Here is a 17,135-nt window from a genome sequence, read left to right on the forward strand (position 1 = left end):
CTGATCTTTGCTCCCCAGTATGTTCATGCAGCCACTTCTGAAATCATTAGGTAAAAATTCTTCTGAGAGCAAAGGCTCTAGGACTTCGCTCTAAATCCTTGGTTACAGCCTGTTTATCCGTCTCTCCACAAATCAAACTAATTCATGAATAAAAAATGAAAAACACAAACATGCCATTAATCCTTACTGTATGTGCAAAAATCCAGCCTTTAGCACCAGATCTGAAAATACTTCGAAGGACAAATGAATCCTTGTAGCCATAGTTTTTCTTACAAGACATTGCTCAAAATACTGCCTTTGCCAGAAACTTGAGGACTGAAAGCTAAGAGGAAAACATGTCTCCTGAGTACACGTCAAAGAGTTTCTATCTGAACAGATGTCCTCCCTTTTCTGTTAAAAAGCAAACACTCTTGTATTACTCAATTAATGCACAAACATGATAAACCTACTGGAAACAAAATAATTGTGTTTTTCTTTTCTTATACTATTATACATGCCACATAGATGATCAGTTTGAATGCAATGCTCTATTAATCAAAGATGAGGTGGTTGCTTCTCTCAAAGTCATTAAAATTTAATGTTTGCAGCTGCTGATCACCTAGCGCTGTATCTTTGATGTTTTGCATTTTTCCTTACATTTGACAATTCATTAGCCCTTTCCTTATGCTATTTCCCCAAGAAAGTTGCTCATTAGGTTTTAAAGCAATAAAGATATGTAAGTGTATACATGAAAAGTTTCTTGCCTATGAGCAATCTTGCTTTGATGGATATACTAAATTAATGCACTTTTACATCTACGGAGCTGTGTAGACTAGAATTTCTCATACCACAAATATACCCGTATCACTTTGGTAAACATTACCCACATGACACAGTATGTGCTTCAAACTCAACACGATAACAGACACAAGAAGTGGTCACTAACATCCTCTTCCCAATTGACTGAACAACTCCAAAACATTCAAAGCTATTATCAAGGCTACAAACCAGAAGTTTTGCTCATGGAGAAATGCTCCAATTTCTTTCACAACAGGTACATTCAAAGAGCAAGTTTTAAAGGCATCTCAGGAATCTAAGTACATGTGCTCCAGTACCAAATACAGCTCTTAATTGCCATATTGTACAATTCTTCCTATACACTCTTCAGTGGAAATTCCTATCCCTTCCACATAAAATATATCCTAAAACTTCCCTGCAAAAATAAGCCAAATTTTAAGACCAAAACGAAGTTTTCCACTTTTTATTACTCATTTTAAATTGGGGACACATCCATGGACACGACACAATGACTATCAAGTTTTTTTAAAGCTGTCACATCTAAATAATAAGCACTGAAAGCCCATTTACAACAAATCGTACAAGCAAAGGTGATTAGAATGTATGAAACAAATTTTTTGAACCTGCCTCTTGTACCAGATTATCAGTAGCACGGTATTAGCACAGATTGATTGTGGAACACCTGCAGTATCAAAAGAAATAAGGGCAATAATCACATCCCCAACACAAGCAGGCAGAGCACGTACTCAAGAGCCAGATGTGCTGAGCTACAATGTGCTCTTTCAACATAGCTGCTGTGCAAAGGAGGGCGGCAATTTAAATTCTGCCAAATGCTCGGTTTTTTGAAAACAGTTAATTTTCCAACACTGTTGCAGTGTCCCATTCAACATGGAGCATCACCAGGCACTGCATAGGCTCTGTACACAAGATCTTCCCTTCTGAGTGAATAACACATCTGAATTAAGAATTTCTTCTGGAATCAAACATTGTAATGCAGAATTGAAAGAAATCTCCTAGGTTCACGGGTTCATTACCCCAGGCAATCTCACCACAACATTTGTCTCCAAAGAGTATCACATTAAAAATTACAAGAAACATCTTTAAATGCTAAAACCTTTTTTGCGAATATTAAATAACTTCAATATAATATAAATTGCTTCTGAGATGGCTATAAATATATTTTTTTCAAAAAATCAACTTGTTAGTATCTGAGTGTTAAAGGCCAGGAATTAACAAGCAATTTAAACTCTCAAATAACTTGAAAAGTTCCCCTATTAAATTTTGAAAATATTGAAAAACACTTCCAAAGTATAAAATTACAGATCTTGTTAATTAGGATGGTAGACATATCACCCTCTCTTTCCAAATTATCCTGCTTCCCTTCTTCAGATTGTGTAATTTATTGTGGAGTGAATGAATAATTCACAGCTACCATGAGACCGTGGCCAACGCTGCACAAAATCAGCTCTGAACACCAGGCTGTTTGAACTTCAGGCCATGTTGTAGTTGTGTTCACTATCCCAGCATCTATGTTTTACTGGCAGGCACGTTCTTCTCAAACCTAAAATCACCAATATTTGCACAAGACCCTGCCTCCACACTTATCCAGCAAAATAAGAATATACAACACATGCTAAAAATCTATGAATGTAACCACATGTAATTTTAGAAGGAATTTGAGGCATTTTGTCAAATACCTTGAAGGCACAAGAAGAATCATTGTATCATTGGAAATTAGTGAGATATAGATGTCCACTTAGAGGTTTTGTGCCTTTTTAAAAATAGGATGGTAGCAGATACCTTGCAAAAGATGCCTTCATTTCCAGAAAAAATATTAAATACCAAAAAAGCCCCCAAACCCTAACCCTCATACCCTGGTTGCAGGAATTCACACTGCTCCAAATTGAACATCTTAGGAGAAACCAACCATCTCAGAGGTAGTCGACATTCCCTGTACCTCAATCTTCCACATAACCCAGATGAGACAGGAAAAAGCCGAAAAGGTGTGGAAGCACGTAACACACTAATCATAATGGCAGCAGCACCACGAGTTTTGCTCTCAGTCAAGAGAAATCTCAAACACACCACGTTTCTGAGTCCCCACTGTATGAAGAAGATTAGATATTGACAGATGAACAAAAGGCATATAACTAAGGGAATACAGATTCACTTCAGACAGTGGTCTGAGATACTTAAGGGAGTTAATGTATATATCCACTGTTGTCTGGTTTTATTAATAACGTTTAACAACCAGTCTGTGACTAATTTTTTTCTTTTTCACACTCTAAGCCCCAACAACGAAAACCTGTAGCCATAGTAACTCTGATGCCATTATTAGGGAGAACTGCTTGCATCCACTCAAAAAAAAAAAGGTAGTTTTACACCAAAACCTCAGCATTGTAATAACAAGAGTGGAGGCAAGGTATTTGCTGCTGTGTTGTAAAAGCAAATACATCCAAGGACCAATTCAGTATCAGTTGCAGCTGGGTGTTGTGGGTTTTGCTTGTTCATTTGTTTTGTTGTTGCTGGTTTTTTCTTCAAACAGTTCAGATAGTTATGTCAAAGATACTAAAAGACAAAGGACATCACCTGTGACCTCCTAGTGCCATCCATGTCTATGGTCCATCTCACAGTGACTTCCGTATAGACAGGATTTGGTCCACAGTTTACATCTGTGAAAAGTTGCTGAGCAGCTGCTACCATGACTTTGCCTCAGGATAACGTCAGATGTACACTGAAAAAAACCACCTATACCAGCGCAAACCTCCTTGTACCTCCATCCTAAATGTATCCTGACTGCAGGAGCGGCATTCATGTCAGTTATAATCCCAACGCTGAGAACAACCTAAATTCAGTGTAGCAGATCTGATAAGGAACCTTCGAAAATCACCTGGTAATAACAGCATGAGAGATGATGAACAGCAAAATTTCCCTCCATGCAATTTCTTTTAAAAACAATATATGTGCATTCGGTGCATTAGCTACCTAACTGCATTTTTTCACTTCATCACTGCAGTCTTAACAGCAATATAACCCCAATTAGACAGCGACAGCAGCATTAAGCTTTTATCAGACATGACATCCTCTAACCACGTCCCACAAAGATGCAGAAGAGAGGCCCCAGATATTATTATTCACAAAATTTCCCACAAGAGCCTTATAACTTAGGTATTTTCTTAAACTGCAGAAAAAATCCAAACTGGCGGCAAGAGCTAAAACCAACATTCAAACGGACCCACTGGAGAAGGCAGCTCAAGCTGGTGAGAGGCAGAGGAGCAGAGTCACTCTGCAGATTCCCCAGTGGCACCAGTGACTTGACAAGAGCAGATCTGGGAGATGATCCGTGCCTGGCGTACTCCAAACAGCCACACTTCGAACCCTGTTTCTCAGCACTGCTGTAAAGACAGAACTGCTCATGGCTCCCATCCAAATTTAGAAAGGCTTTTTAATCAGCAAAACCAGAATCAAACAGCAAAGCCCAGGAACACCTGCAGTGATGCCCAATGAGCTAATGGCTTTTCCCTGCCTTTATTAAAGTGTTCCTGAGAATATGCCCTGATTTCTTTTAAAACAGTTCTTTTGCATATTCCCTGCTGGAGCAAGTGGTAGCTCTATAAATGCCTCAAAAATCATTTAATTTAGATTTAATAGGGCAGTAAAAAAATCTACGGGTTCTAAAAGAACATTTACAGCAGTTTAATGAGTACATGATAAATCTGGGCAAGAAATATTCCAGCAAGACAACACAGTACCTGGTTTAGAGTTCATTATCCTAGGAGATATACTTGTTGAGTTTACATTTGTGATTAAATTTACAATAAAAGCTGCAACCCAATTGAACCTCAAAACCCTGTTTTTCAATGTGAATTAGCAAATGCAAGAGCAGAAATCCCACCAGCACTTCATCAACTTGTACTCATTGTGGACATTTACTGAAAATAAGCCCCTAGAAGCTCATGCACTTGTAAGAGCCAGGATACTGCCTCTCGCTCGCCAAATTCATTTACAGTAGTTGCCCAGTTGAGGATGCACTTTAATCATCAACTCAACCATGCAAAACCTACCAGAGTCTCTACATCTCCCTCTCTGCCTCCTTCCTTTTTTTCTTAGCATTCTTCCTTTTTAACCCATGTGCAGTAATCATCGCTCTGTGTCAATTCCTGGCTTTTGCTCATGCTTTGAGCTCTCTTCAGTGCCCATTTTCTGATCCTGGAGGTTGTTTCTGGGCCTAATCCTGCAGCTGCCTTGCATACAGGACTACAGCAAAGCGTGCCCCCTTCTCTGCAACATAATTCAGCAAATAAGTACAGTGACAAAATTCTTCCTTATCTGTGCAGACGAAAAAACCAATAAAATCTTGTGAACTGCCCACAGCCTCAGTCACTGAAGGAAAGAGAATAGATGGAGCAGCATGAAAAGATGACATAGCGGTGTCAGACAAACCTCTTAATGGTTAAACTGCAGCACAGTGGGTCATGGGACTGGCTGCTCTTATCCATTTTGAGCCAGTTGCTGCCACTTCTATGCGGATCAGATCCCATTTTGTAAACAGCTCCACTAACAGCAACTCAGTGGGAGCAACAGTTGGGCTTTAAGCACCTAATGGCCTCTTGTGCCGCAAGACACTTCAGTGACTGTCCCAAGACCCACCTGTGATTGCTTTGCTTCATCCAAGAGAGCATTTGAGCTTGCACTGTTTCAAGAGAGAGTCCTCAGTGGAGCCAGGCTTGATTTTCCACTCCTGTTTTTCTCTGATATGCAAGATATTCATCTTGTGGCTCCTTCCACACACCGCAGCAATGCGCTGTCACTGCCATCCCCCCACGGCATGTTCGTGCTTCAGGGCTCTGCAGGAAACAACCCGTGGCTCAGGGCTTGTTTCCTCTGTGTAATAGCTTGAAAAATCATGTTCAGGATTGACTGCAAACATTTCTGTGAACAAGTTGTCTTCTTTTATATCCCTTCAAGCACGGCACCAATAGGCCACCACTTAAGACTGCACTTGAAAGTTCCTGTATTAAATCGTTCTTGCTGATACAACTAATAAAAGCATTAAAGGATTTCCTAGGGAAGATGGGTTTTGAAATATATACCTTTGCCATGTGGTTGCTTTGTCTATGAAGTTCAATTAGCAGTACCGACTTGAGAGAGGTTGGGGATGGTGCATTTATAATTAATTAGTGTCCTGCATTTTAAGGTACTCAGAGCAAAGGCAACCTAAGTGCACAGTATTACTATTAATAGCATGTTTTTGCACCAGTTCATAAATATCTGCCCTGCTTCTCTCTCTTTACTTTTCCCCCATTTTCAGGGAATCTATAATATTTTAGAAAAACAAATGCTAATTGGATGAAACCTCAGGAAAGAAAATGCTAAAAAACCCCTGGAAATTATGATTTTTTTATGATTATTTTTATTTCAGGCAGTAGTACATGTAAACTAGGAGAAAATGGGAACATAAAAATATATCGGATGTCTACCACATAATGGTTCCTTGTAGGAGAAGGAGGAACAATAAATATTTAATAAAAATGCAAATATAAAGCCATCTGAGGAGCAACTTGTGCCATAATTTCACAGAGAGAGACCAAGTGCAGCTGGGTTAACACTCTGAAGTTCCTTCAAGAGCTGGGCCTTCAGCAATTCATTCCCCTGCACCTCGAAAGGATTGAGCTGAATTATTTATGTTTTGGAAATCTTTGGCAGCCTGTATTCATCACCCTGACACAGGAGATACAGTTACTGCACGTTGTTCCAGCCAGCGTTGTTTGACAAGCTCTCCTCACGCATAGAACACAAGAGCAGGACGGAGTTTGCTCTCCAGTTGCTGGTTCCTCTCCTCGGGAGCGGGCAGGTGAGCGCACCTGCAGCAAATGGAGCCTGCAGCAGAGCAGGCGGCAGCAGCAACGACACAAACCTGGGTTGTTGGCTTAAGCTCTGGGCAGCAACTGTTGAAGAGTTGTGTCCAACAGCCAATGAAAGGGCTATTTATTGTATGTTGTTTCCTTTTCCTTATCTCTCGAGTGTCTTTCAAGACATATGATCCAAATGAATGAGGCCTCTGTAATAATTAAACACTGAAACCTATTTAACTGATCATATCATCAAGCAGCTAACAGGAAGCATAAATCATTTTACTATCTGCTTTCTTAGTATAACAACATGTTTTCTTTAGACCTGTTTTTTAGATTAGTAGAGAAGCTTCAGTCACAGAAATCTTGCAGGAAGCACTGGTTATAATTGTACTGGGCTTGTGGATGATGCCTAATCTTCATAGGCTGCAGGCAGTACTTTTAGAAATGAAGATTAATAGAATGTAATTTGGTAGGCAAAGCTAGAGTCATTAGCCTGTGGTCAGACCTGCTCACAAATACAGATTTAAAATTAAAAGAACGACTCCAACACACCTGGCTGGGAGCACTACAGGCTGCTTGACAGTGCTTGGACTGCTCAGCTGAGCCAATGTTGGGAGGAACAAAGGTGTTCAGGGTTCATCCACATGCACAAATCTACTACAAGAGTGCACTCAGCACGTTATTTTGTTTTCTCCCCAGGAATGCCTGGAAAAAAAAATCATGGATGAAGTTAAAAGTCAAAAAATTTGTGGCAGCACATCTCTGCCAAAGCACTGCAGCTCAGAGGACCATGTGGAAATCCACCACATCTACACACACATACCGAAACTCCCTCAGTAGTATTTGGAATAAGGCAGCCACAAAGCAAAAGAAACTTGTATTGGTAGATGATGTCACCTTCCCTATTTCTGGCTGTTATACCATCAATAGCAACAAAAATGCAGAATCTTAGACTATGCTGGATAGCCACAAAGTCAGGCTTAGGCCTGGGGAGACTGGTGTCCTTGGTCATCCTCCAGCAGAAGAGCATGCCTGGCCATCTGCAGAGGCAGATGGGCTTTTCCAAGAAGGAATTCAAAGCTCTGTGTTGATCCTTGCTCTGACTCTGCTGCTGGCAAAGCAGCCCACTGATCTCCTATGGTCGATTTGGGCCCTGCTGCACATGCAGTAATCAGCTTTCTCACAGGCATTCCTTGGAAAATCACTGCTTGTCTTATGTTTAGGATTCAGTGATGGGTTTAATGTACGCAACATTGCTTCTTTCACCTGTTCAGTTTTGCTCCCGAGATGGCTTGTGGTGCAGGACCATGGCATAGCCCCATTTCTCTGTGCCCATATATCCTGTTTTTCCTTTTGAGCACACTCCTGTTAGAGGCCAGAGTAAAATCTCCCATCTGTTTTAGAGGTCTCTGAGCATCGGTAAAGTATGAACCACTCTAAATCAGGCACAAAACACACTTGGGCCCCTCTGTAGCTTGTGGTATTCTAGTTTGCCCTACAGAAAAAGTGTTGGCGAAACTCAGAATGCAAGGCAAAAATCTGCATTCAGCCTTCCTCTGTTAACATCCCTGCTTTGTTAGCACAATGATACATTTTAATGGTCTGTCACTAAATGCTTGCATTTTGTTCTTTCTCTTGTTCACTGTTCAATGCATATTTTGTTTTCATTGACTTCAAATTTAAATATTCCGTAGTGTGTTCCAAAACTTGTACCTGTGAGTAGTTTCCCCATAAGGCCAAACTTTTCTTTTGAGAAGGATTTGGTAACAAGTTGAGTGGGCTGGATGATTCCCAACCAATTATTTATTCAGAGAAACTTCTGCTTGTGAGCAGACTGCAAAGTCCTCAGGTCTGCTTCTCACTTGGAATTATTCATGGGTTTTCTCAGTGACAGATAGTTGGTCTAGAAAGATGCGCGTTTCACAGTATTTCACCCAAAGAAAGCTCAGTCACTCAGGGATCTGGGGATGTGACAATCCATACAACAAGAAATACAGGATGTTTCAAAAAGATGGAGCCAGTTTCAAAGATATAGTTATTTCAAATTGGGTCCATCTTTTTGAAACACCCTGTAGAACACTCTACTACACTTTGTATGCTGACAGAATGCAATACATCATCCTGTAAAAATATGCTCAGATTCTAGGAGAAAGTTTGTTGTTGCTGGTTTTGTTTGGTTTTGGTTTTAGTTAGCCTCTACCTGGACAGCTTGCTCCTGTATTTCTGTAAGGACAATGCCAACAGGTCTACTTTAAAGTGCCTCAAATTTCTTGACAGGTAACTGAGTTGTGCCTCATGGACAAAAACTTTGTAACCAGAATGGAGAGAGCCAAGAGGCAAGAAAGGTAGCCAGAAGGCATCAGTTGCTCCCAGGTTCTCTGCAAGTGAGCTACCTAACAACTTGCCTCCAGAAATTACAGGCTGGGGCGAAGCAGAGACGTGCATGTACTACAATGAGCAACAAACCTGTGTGTAGAGTACAAGACACCACAGAGACAGGATTTTCATGTGTTGTGAGGGTCAAACCATCCTCATCAGCAACTTCAAACTAAGCGCAGAGACAGAAATAGGCAAGAAAGACCACGCTCTGTTTTCCTAGGGAAAAAATATCAAATATCAGTAGAAAAATGGACCAGAATACACATTTGGGTGACCAAAATATTGACTGGTGACAATGGACATTTTAAAATTAATAATATGGTTCCCCATGAGCCATCGGGATCAAAGATAGCTTCTGGGACTTCAGGAGAGACATGAAGAACGTTTTCCAAAGAAATCATGATCTTAAGGGTTTTCCCATCCCAAAGAAGGTATGTTTAAGAGAGGTTAGTGCCTGTCATTAAAAATGATACATCCTATTTTGCAGTTAATCTAAATACAGAGGGTCAGGATCCTGAACACAGGCGCATCATTGTGCTTGCTGGAAAAACACCACAGAGTTTCAAGCCAGCAGGTTAAGCCACAAGAAGTCAGAAGGAAAGGACAGGCAGAAGGGAATCTATGGTTCTGTACTGAACTTCAGCATCCTTAGTGAGCGAAAGGACAACTGCAGCTCATCAACTTTACTTCTGAAGGTACCTATGGATGGAGATCTCCACTTAGCTAAGAAAAAGCAGCCAGTACAGGCTGTATTGCATTTTCCCTAGCCTTGTGTAACTTAAAGCTGGCTTTCGTTCAGGGAAAGCAATTAAGACAAAATAGTCAAATACTGTAAGAACTAAGCAGACCTCTCCACTTTCTAGAAGATGAGTTATCAACCATTCTAAGTAGCCAATACCTAAATTATGACAGTTGCAGGTAACCAGCAAAGAATTGGCACAATATATGCTTTAAATATATTTAAAAACGAACAATGTGTTGAAAGATCCATCCTATATGTGATGCACGTGACCAAAGATCTGCACAGTTACTTTATACAACAGTAACATGAGCAGATCCTCCAAGTAAGCCATCATGAGCTAAAAACCCACAATGTGTTGGTACCTACTCATCAATGCTCCTCAAGGTTGGGAGACAAAGTACTTAATTTAGTATATTTTTATTTATTAAAAAGTTCATGGTACAGTCTGGTTCATTCAAATCCTGATATACACTCCCCTAAATTTTTTAATTGGTGGTCCCCCCTCCCACCCCAATAGATGTATCTACTTGTTCTAACAACTAGAGTCTTTGAGTTTAGACCTTTTTAGCTGTGGAAGGTGATTAACTATGAAGGGGAAGACTGGATTTCTTTTCCAGAGGCAACCCCTGATTCAAGACCTCATGCTTTCTTCAGACACATAATCTCATTAACCACAAACACACATTACATTGTTCTTTTCCTTAAAAATATACAGCAAAATCCCTATCCTGGTGAAGTCCACTGGAAATCTGCCACATACTGCATTAAGGCAATGATATTTCATTCAACATCATAAGGGGACTCGAGTAGCGACCACAGACCATATCAGCCTTGACACGATGCCTCTTATACAAATATAGCCTGCAAATTTCTATTTCTCAGGAGTAAACATTTTGGAGAGTTAGTTTTTATAAACTGTTATTTCCCCAAGCTGTATATTTACACAGACATAATTTGCCAGTCCCTTTGTTCACTCGACAGCATCCAATTATCCCCTGAACTCCTTCACAGAACACTTAATTTCTCACTTTGGCAATTTCTACCGTAATTCAGCTAACCTTTCTGTTAAGACTCTCTCTCTGACCTGTTAATAGCTCTGGCCTTCAGGAGCTTCAGACCCACTGACAATTCCCACTCAGTCCTTTTACCATGGCACTAGGACCTTCCTCCCCAGCTGAGCACTTGTGTGTTCCTCACCTGGGTTCTGCTACACCCCCGTCATTCCTAACTCAAGAATTTTTCTTCCTCTCTTTGACTAATATTTTGTCATGCAGGCAAGATCTGACTGAGTCATATTTATTGCTGCCTGATACACACTGTAAACCTTTACATTTTCCTTCCTACAAATTATAGTCTAAAGTAATAAATACTCTGTAACCATGCATTAACATTCAGTCTATTTTTATTTTGCATAACTGCTAGCACTGACGTGGAATTGTTCTTGCTTCAGCACCAGGGGAGGAGGGAGAAAAAGGATGATTTTGCAATTAGTGATGCCCAACTACACTACTCCAGAACATTACTTCAGCTGCTGCAGAATTAGGCCAATGCTGCATGTTTTAAAAGCCTCCCTGAATTTTCTTCAGTACCCTTAAAGCAACTGAAACTAGACCTAGGTTGATTTCCAAACGTCTTAATTGTGTAAACCCTGAGAAAACAAGAAACTTTTCAGACAGTGATCACTATTTTGAGGGGGGAGTCAGGGGGCGGGGCGAAAGGCAAGCTGCCTCGATTAGGATGAAGAAATTTCATTTATCTGAGGCACCAAGTGATATTAAAATTGTCCTTAACAACAGCCTAATCTTGAAGAACTAATCTACTTTTAAAAACACACCTTGAGCGTTTTCATTCTCTTTGGAAAACGTTTCTCTCTGGTCTCCCTGGTACATGGCACTTGTTTCAAACTGCCTGTGATGGACCCAATGTAAAGCAACCGTCTATATGTTAAATGCGAGGGTACCCTCTAGTGGTGACAGTCCTGGATCTTCTCCATGGGACACAAACAGTCCATTAGAAAAGGACCCAGGTGGGCTGTTCCCTGTATATTAAATGCCACTCCAAATGCAGGCATTTGCTCTTTATGCAACGTTTTCATTTTCTTCTTGCACATCGTTCACTTAATTTCTTTCCTACTTGATGCTTTACCACCTGCGTGATTTCTTTTCACTTCACAACATCCATACAGAAATTGAAACTATAACTTTCTCTAAACATGTCAGCGAGTTCACAGAATCAGTGGAGTCACTTGAAAGCACCAAGATGTTTACAAAGTGCCTTTAGAGCCAAATTGGATTTCTTTTTTCCAAATCCAATGCACATTTTACCAAAACACCCGAATTTTGATTTTCACCAGAGCAGATCAACTAATTAGCAGGAGGAACAAACACGTATCTGGCATGCTATGAGATCAGTCCTCTCTGGCTGTGAATGGGTACAAGAGCCTAACATCCCTCCTGCTTGTACTAACCTCAACACCAAAGAAATCTGAGAGTAAAGAGAAAATGGACTCAAAGAGCCAGTAGAGTACAGACTCTCACCATGGCAAAAATGAGAGCTCAGCAGCAACTGAGGATGTGCATTCATAGAGTACGGTGGCTTCTGTGCAGCCAACAATGTCCAGGACCACACTGCAAACTACGCAGCTTTCAGTCCTTTCCCCGAGTTTGGCTGTAGGTCAGCAATGCAACACTGGAGGTTCATAAGGCACAGAATACATCATGCTCAAACTACTTATCAGCATTTAAAAAAAATGTCTAGGCTTTCCTGAAAATAATTTCACATGGCAAGTGGCAGCAGCTTGTTCCACTCATTAATGTAGTTGATAATTAAATGATTATTTTAATATAATTAATTAAGCCTCAGTAACATGAGGTTAGCTCTGTTTTCAAACAACTCATCTTGTAAGAATCCTGCAGCCATTCTCATGAACATTCATGCCTCTCTGTTTGTGTATATGTATAGAAATATAAAAGGACTGTCAGCTGCTATTTTTGTGCTCAGCCATCCTGTGGATTTGTTGGAATTTAATCAAAAGGCGATTCCATTCTTTACATTGCTAAAGAATAGCAAGAGGTAGTACATGGTAATCACAGACAAGACCGAACAGAGCAAAAGGAGACAGAAATCCATCTTGTTCTTTGCCTTGTTCCACTTTTTCCTTCTAATGAGAGAGCTAAAGGTTTCTTTTGGGCAATAAAGATCAGAAATACTGCACACAAATCCAGATGGAAATTTGCTAGTCAGTGTTGGTGTGCTCCTGGGGAGGAGTACAGTGGTACAGAAAGGAAAATGAAAACATGGGAGCAGCTGGGAGAACAAGGAGGACATTACCAAGGGTAACTCTGGCACTCAACATAAGAGATCAAGTTCAGGCTGCCCACACACCCTCAAACACATCAAACCACATCACCTGGAAATTTTTGTTCTGTGAAGTTGGTCTGAAAATGTCCTGGGAATCATGAGAGTTTGAGAAATTTTACATCCTGGCAGCATTCTCCTAGCAGTTTAATGCTCTTGCTGCCAATCCAGGCTGTCAACAAACATGTATTTGTTTTAATCTAAAGCTGGTTTTCAAGCCACCGAATGGCTTCAGGTCAACTGAATGAACTACGAGGTTTTGTGTGAAGTTTCACTTTTCTTACTCAAAACTAACCAATAGAAAATTTGAAGATGGTTACAGCAGGTGCAAAAAAAGAGATGGACATGAGCCATTGTCCCAGTAAATCTCTGTAATGTGGCAACAAGACCGAAGAAACAAGTTTGAATAACATGTTTGAGTGTCAGCCTCCAGCAAACTGCAGAGTCCCATAGTAACTGGGTTTCCTTTCACTTCTGAGAGATGGTGGAAAACAAAAGTTCAGAAGCTACCTGCTATTTGGCATACTAGAATAGTTTGCCAGTGGAAAAATCAGATGTTAATTGTATTAGTGGCTTAATCTAATTTAAGTTTTCCACCTCTGCTAGGAAAGCATCTGCTGATATTGTAACTTTATTGATCTGTGTCTCAGTTGTGGAACAGTGAGAGTTTCCCACAGCCCTTTCTCAGGCTTGCAGGTGGTTTCGGAGGTGGCGGCTCCAGCCCTGTGTTTTTGCTCCCAGAGAAAGCTGCCAGCATGCCCAAGGCTGATGAGAGTGGGGAACTGCCCAGCTGCACCGTCTGATTCATGCTGGCTTTCTAATCTCCGCACATTTTCATCTATGACTTCAGCCTTATTGGCACAGTGATGTCTCCTCTGCCAGTACGTCTAAGTCACTCAGTGTAACATGCTCAGACTTCCCTTCTGATTATTTTCAGGTTCTCTGGCTTCTCTGGGACTATTTTCAATCCATATAATTGTTAGTATTACATGCTAGTGCTGCAAGCTTTTTCTAGTTTTCTCAGTGCTACATAGGTCTCCTTAAAATTCAGAGTATTTAAAATACACAGCCTGGATGTCTATATTCTTCTGTTTCAGGGCTCTTCTAGAAAAATCTCCCTACTGCTAGTCTCTCATAACCATGTGCAGTGAGTAAAATGCAGAATACTTTTCTAATGTAACAGCAATAAATATTTTACTGGTAACTCCTCATTGTAGATCCCAGCTATGCTTAAAAAAATTAATTACTTCTGTCATATGAGTTTTTAAGTAAAGTCCATGAGTAAATGCTTTTGATAGCCATGTTTTAGAGTGCAAGCCAAGAAAATGTTCTATATAAACAGAGATATGGAAATTATTTATTACTGTCACTGGAAAATGTTACATAAACCTTTCTGCATTCTTCGTACCATCTAAGAACAAGTACAATTCTCCTTTGCCTCATAGCAAGTGACCTCACATGCTAGACATGCTGAATTATGAGCCTAAACAGACATCAATCACTGTGGAATTCCACAATTCATCTACTTAAAGGTGTGCAAAATGTTAAAAATCAGGAGTGGGGGGGAAATAGAACAAGTGACGAATGTGATGTTATATAATAACATCAAAATTGCTAATACGTATCTTGTTATAGCTCAATATCAGCAAGACTGGCAGAACCATCCTCTCCAAAAAAATGTTTATACTTAATAATTCTCATTCATTAATGCTAAGTAGCTTGAAACAGTTCCCAGTACCCAGCACCGTGTTGTTGGCAAAGCAGCTTCCAATCCTGTGAAAATGTTCTATTTCTGTAATGCAGCTTAATCAGTATTAATACACTTCTTATTCACTGAAAGGCGGTAATCACCATAAAGACACTTGATATTTATACAGGAGCAACGTGTGTAATTCCATCAGAAATGCACCGCACTTCAGTATTCAGGATAACATGGCTAAAGGCTTCCAAAAATGTGTCCCATTACGTAGGAATGTCTGTCTTCCAGAGCTTTCTAACTAATCTGGTTTGAGTTTAAAGCAAAGTCTAAGGAAATACTATTTTTATTATCAAATGAGTAGAAGTTAAAAATTTTCAGTATAATAACCATCTACCAATATAGTTATTTCTTTCTCGTTAAATGAAATGTTCAACTTAATTAAGGAAATACTCAGGAAAGATCTGATTTCTGGCAGCCAATAGCAGGCACACAGGCACAAAGAAAACAGCTGCTCTTTAACAAAAATTAGGGCAATTTACAAGCATTAGACTGCAGCTTTATACTGTATTTTGCTCTAGCAATCTATGTTTGGTCAAAAATACAAGTAGAGATGTACCCAAGCAATTAATCGAGACATGAACTAAACTTGCGTAAAAACAGAGAGCAGGATTAAATACCTTCTTGTGTCAATACAGTTTCTCAAAGTGCTATTTCTATGTGCTAGACGTTTTCTTTAGCTTTGCTATACCCACTGGCCTCTGCTCACTCAAAAGCTGCTGAAGTGCTCATTGAAAAGGAATTGAGCCTCAGCCTTAAACAAGGCCTTCTTCAGTCACCTATGAAAAACGTGGGCAACATTTATTCCTGACAAAAAACCTAATTTCAGTTTAATTTCACCCAGGGAAGATAACGTCTTTACAAGAAGAGCAAAAATCACAACTTACCTTCACTGAAACTCTTCACTGAGAAATACAGAAGAAAAATTGCACCTGAATCTATAATTGGTTACTGCCACTTACTTTCTTTCAGGAATAGTAAAGCTGCCCTCATTTCATGCCATACTCTATTTTCGGGTGTGTGGACAGCATAGCAAAACACATACCTCTCATCTCGGCACCAGCATCCCCCAGAAAAGCAGAAGGTGAGTTCTGTGCTCTGTCAATATGGCTCCGAGACGATCCATGTGACGCACAGGTTGTCACCCGAGGCCAAGCAGAGCAGGGGGCTGTGAACTGACCTGCACAGGAAAATAAACAAGGAAGTGTTGGAAACACTGTCACTATTTAGCAGGTAGCATCTTGCCTGGGACTGGGCGGAGATGACTTCTCTTCCACAGTATTACAGCTGGGTCTGTCAAAGCTTTCCCATCCCCAACCCCACCCCTTCCCTTTTTGTTTTTTTTTAATTTTTTGAAATGAAGTATTTCTTCCAAAACATAGCTACCAGCACCTCCCTTTTATGTGACAGCTCTGTGACAAAGCTAGCATGAAGCCAACATGAAGAAACAAAAGATCTTGCAAGTCCCTACCCAGTTTAAGAAGTTTCAACCCTATTTTTTCATCTTTAATGAAGATGCCCGAATGGCGTTTGCATGAGGAAAGGGGAAGAAGACATTCAGAGCTGAGAAATCCACGCCAGTCTGTAAAAAAAAATATCCAAATAAACCATCCTCGAAATGTAAGACGAGTGTGTGTAAAACTCACGAACCCAGCGATTAGGACGTTCTCCTATGAGGAAAATTGATGTGTCTTTTATAGAAAACCATCACTGGATAAAATAAACTAGTCCTTGGAGAACGCACTGAGAAGCCAATGTTTCCTGGCAGATGGTACAGCAGCACACGGGGCCTGCGGGAGCTCCCCCAGCTTTCAGCTGCCACTCAGTGCCCCAGGGAAACCCAAAATACCAGAACACAGCAGGTACTTGTGTGTCTGATGGCACTTGAACTGATCACAAAATGGCCTCTGTCTCCATCACAAATACTTCTTGATGCAAAAAATGAAGTCCAGATTGCTATGCATACTCCACAGCCATCAGAAAGATGAAGATAAGGATGTGATTTTGTTTTTACTTTTATAGGCCAGCACAAAATAAAGTGTGAGGAGCCTGATAAATGCAAAGAGCATGGTACCATGGTTACCAGTGACATTAGATCCCTGACTGAGCAAATCAGCTGCAGGAATGATTTCTGTATAAACAGAATTACTCTATTATGTTAGCTATATGTCCATAAAACGTGATGCAATCAGATTTCACAGATACAGGATGCGGTTTCTGTTCGCTCTATGTGTAGACTCTCCAATAAAAACTCTTTTGCTCTGCTCAG

The 17,135-nt window shown here is 40.3% G+C and overlaps 1 long non-coding RNA gene across 6 annotated transcripts in view; it reads right to left on the minus strand.

The window, feature by feature from the left end:
* The window catches only part of LOC136100059 (uncharacterized), a 296,518-nt gene that overhangs the window by 97,456 nt on the left and 181,927 nt on the right, over nucleotides 1–17,135 (minus strand). For all 6 annotated transcript variants that reach the window (XR_011738055.1, XR_011738056.1, XR_011738054.1 and 3 more), the window contains exon 4: nucleotides 15,912–16,046. This is a non-coding gene — a long non-coding RNA (uncharacterized lncRNA). The remainder of the gene's footprint in view (nucleotides 1–15,911; nucleotides 16,047–17,135) is intronic.

This window comes from Patagioenas fasciata, chromosome 3 (assembly GCF_037038585.1).
Source record: "Patagioenas fasciata isolate bPatFas1 chromosome 3, bPatFas1.hap1, whole genome shotgun sequence".
Lineage (NCBI taxonomy): Eukaryota > Metazoa > Chordata > Aves > Columbiformes > Columbidae > Patagioenas > Patagioenas fasciata.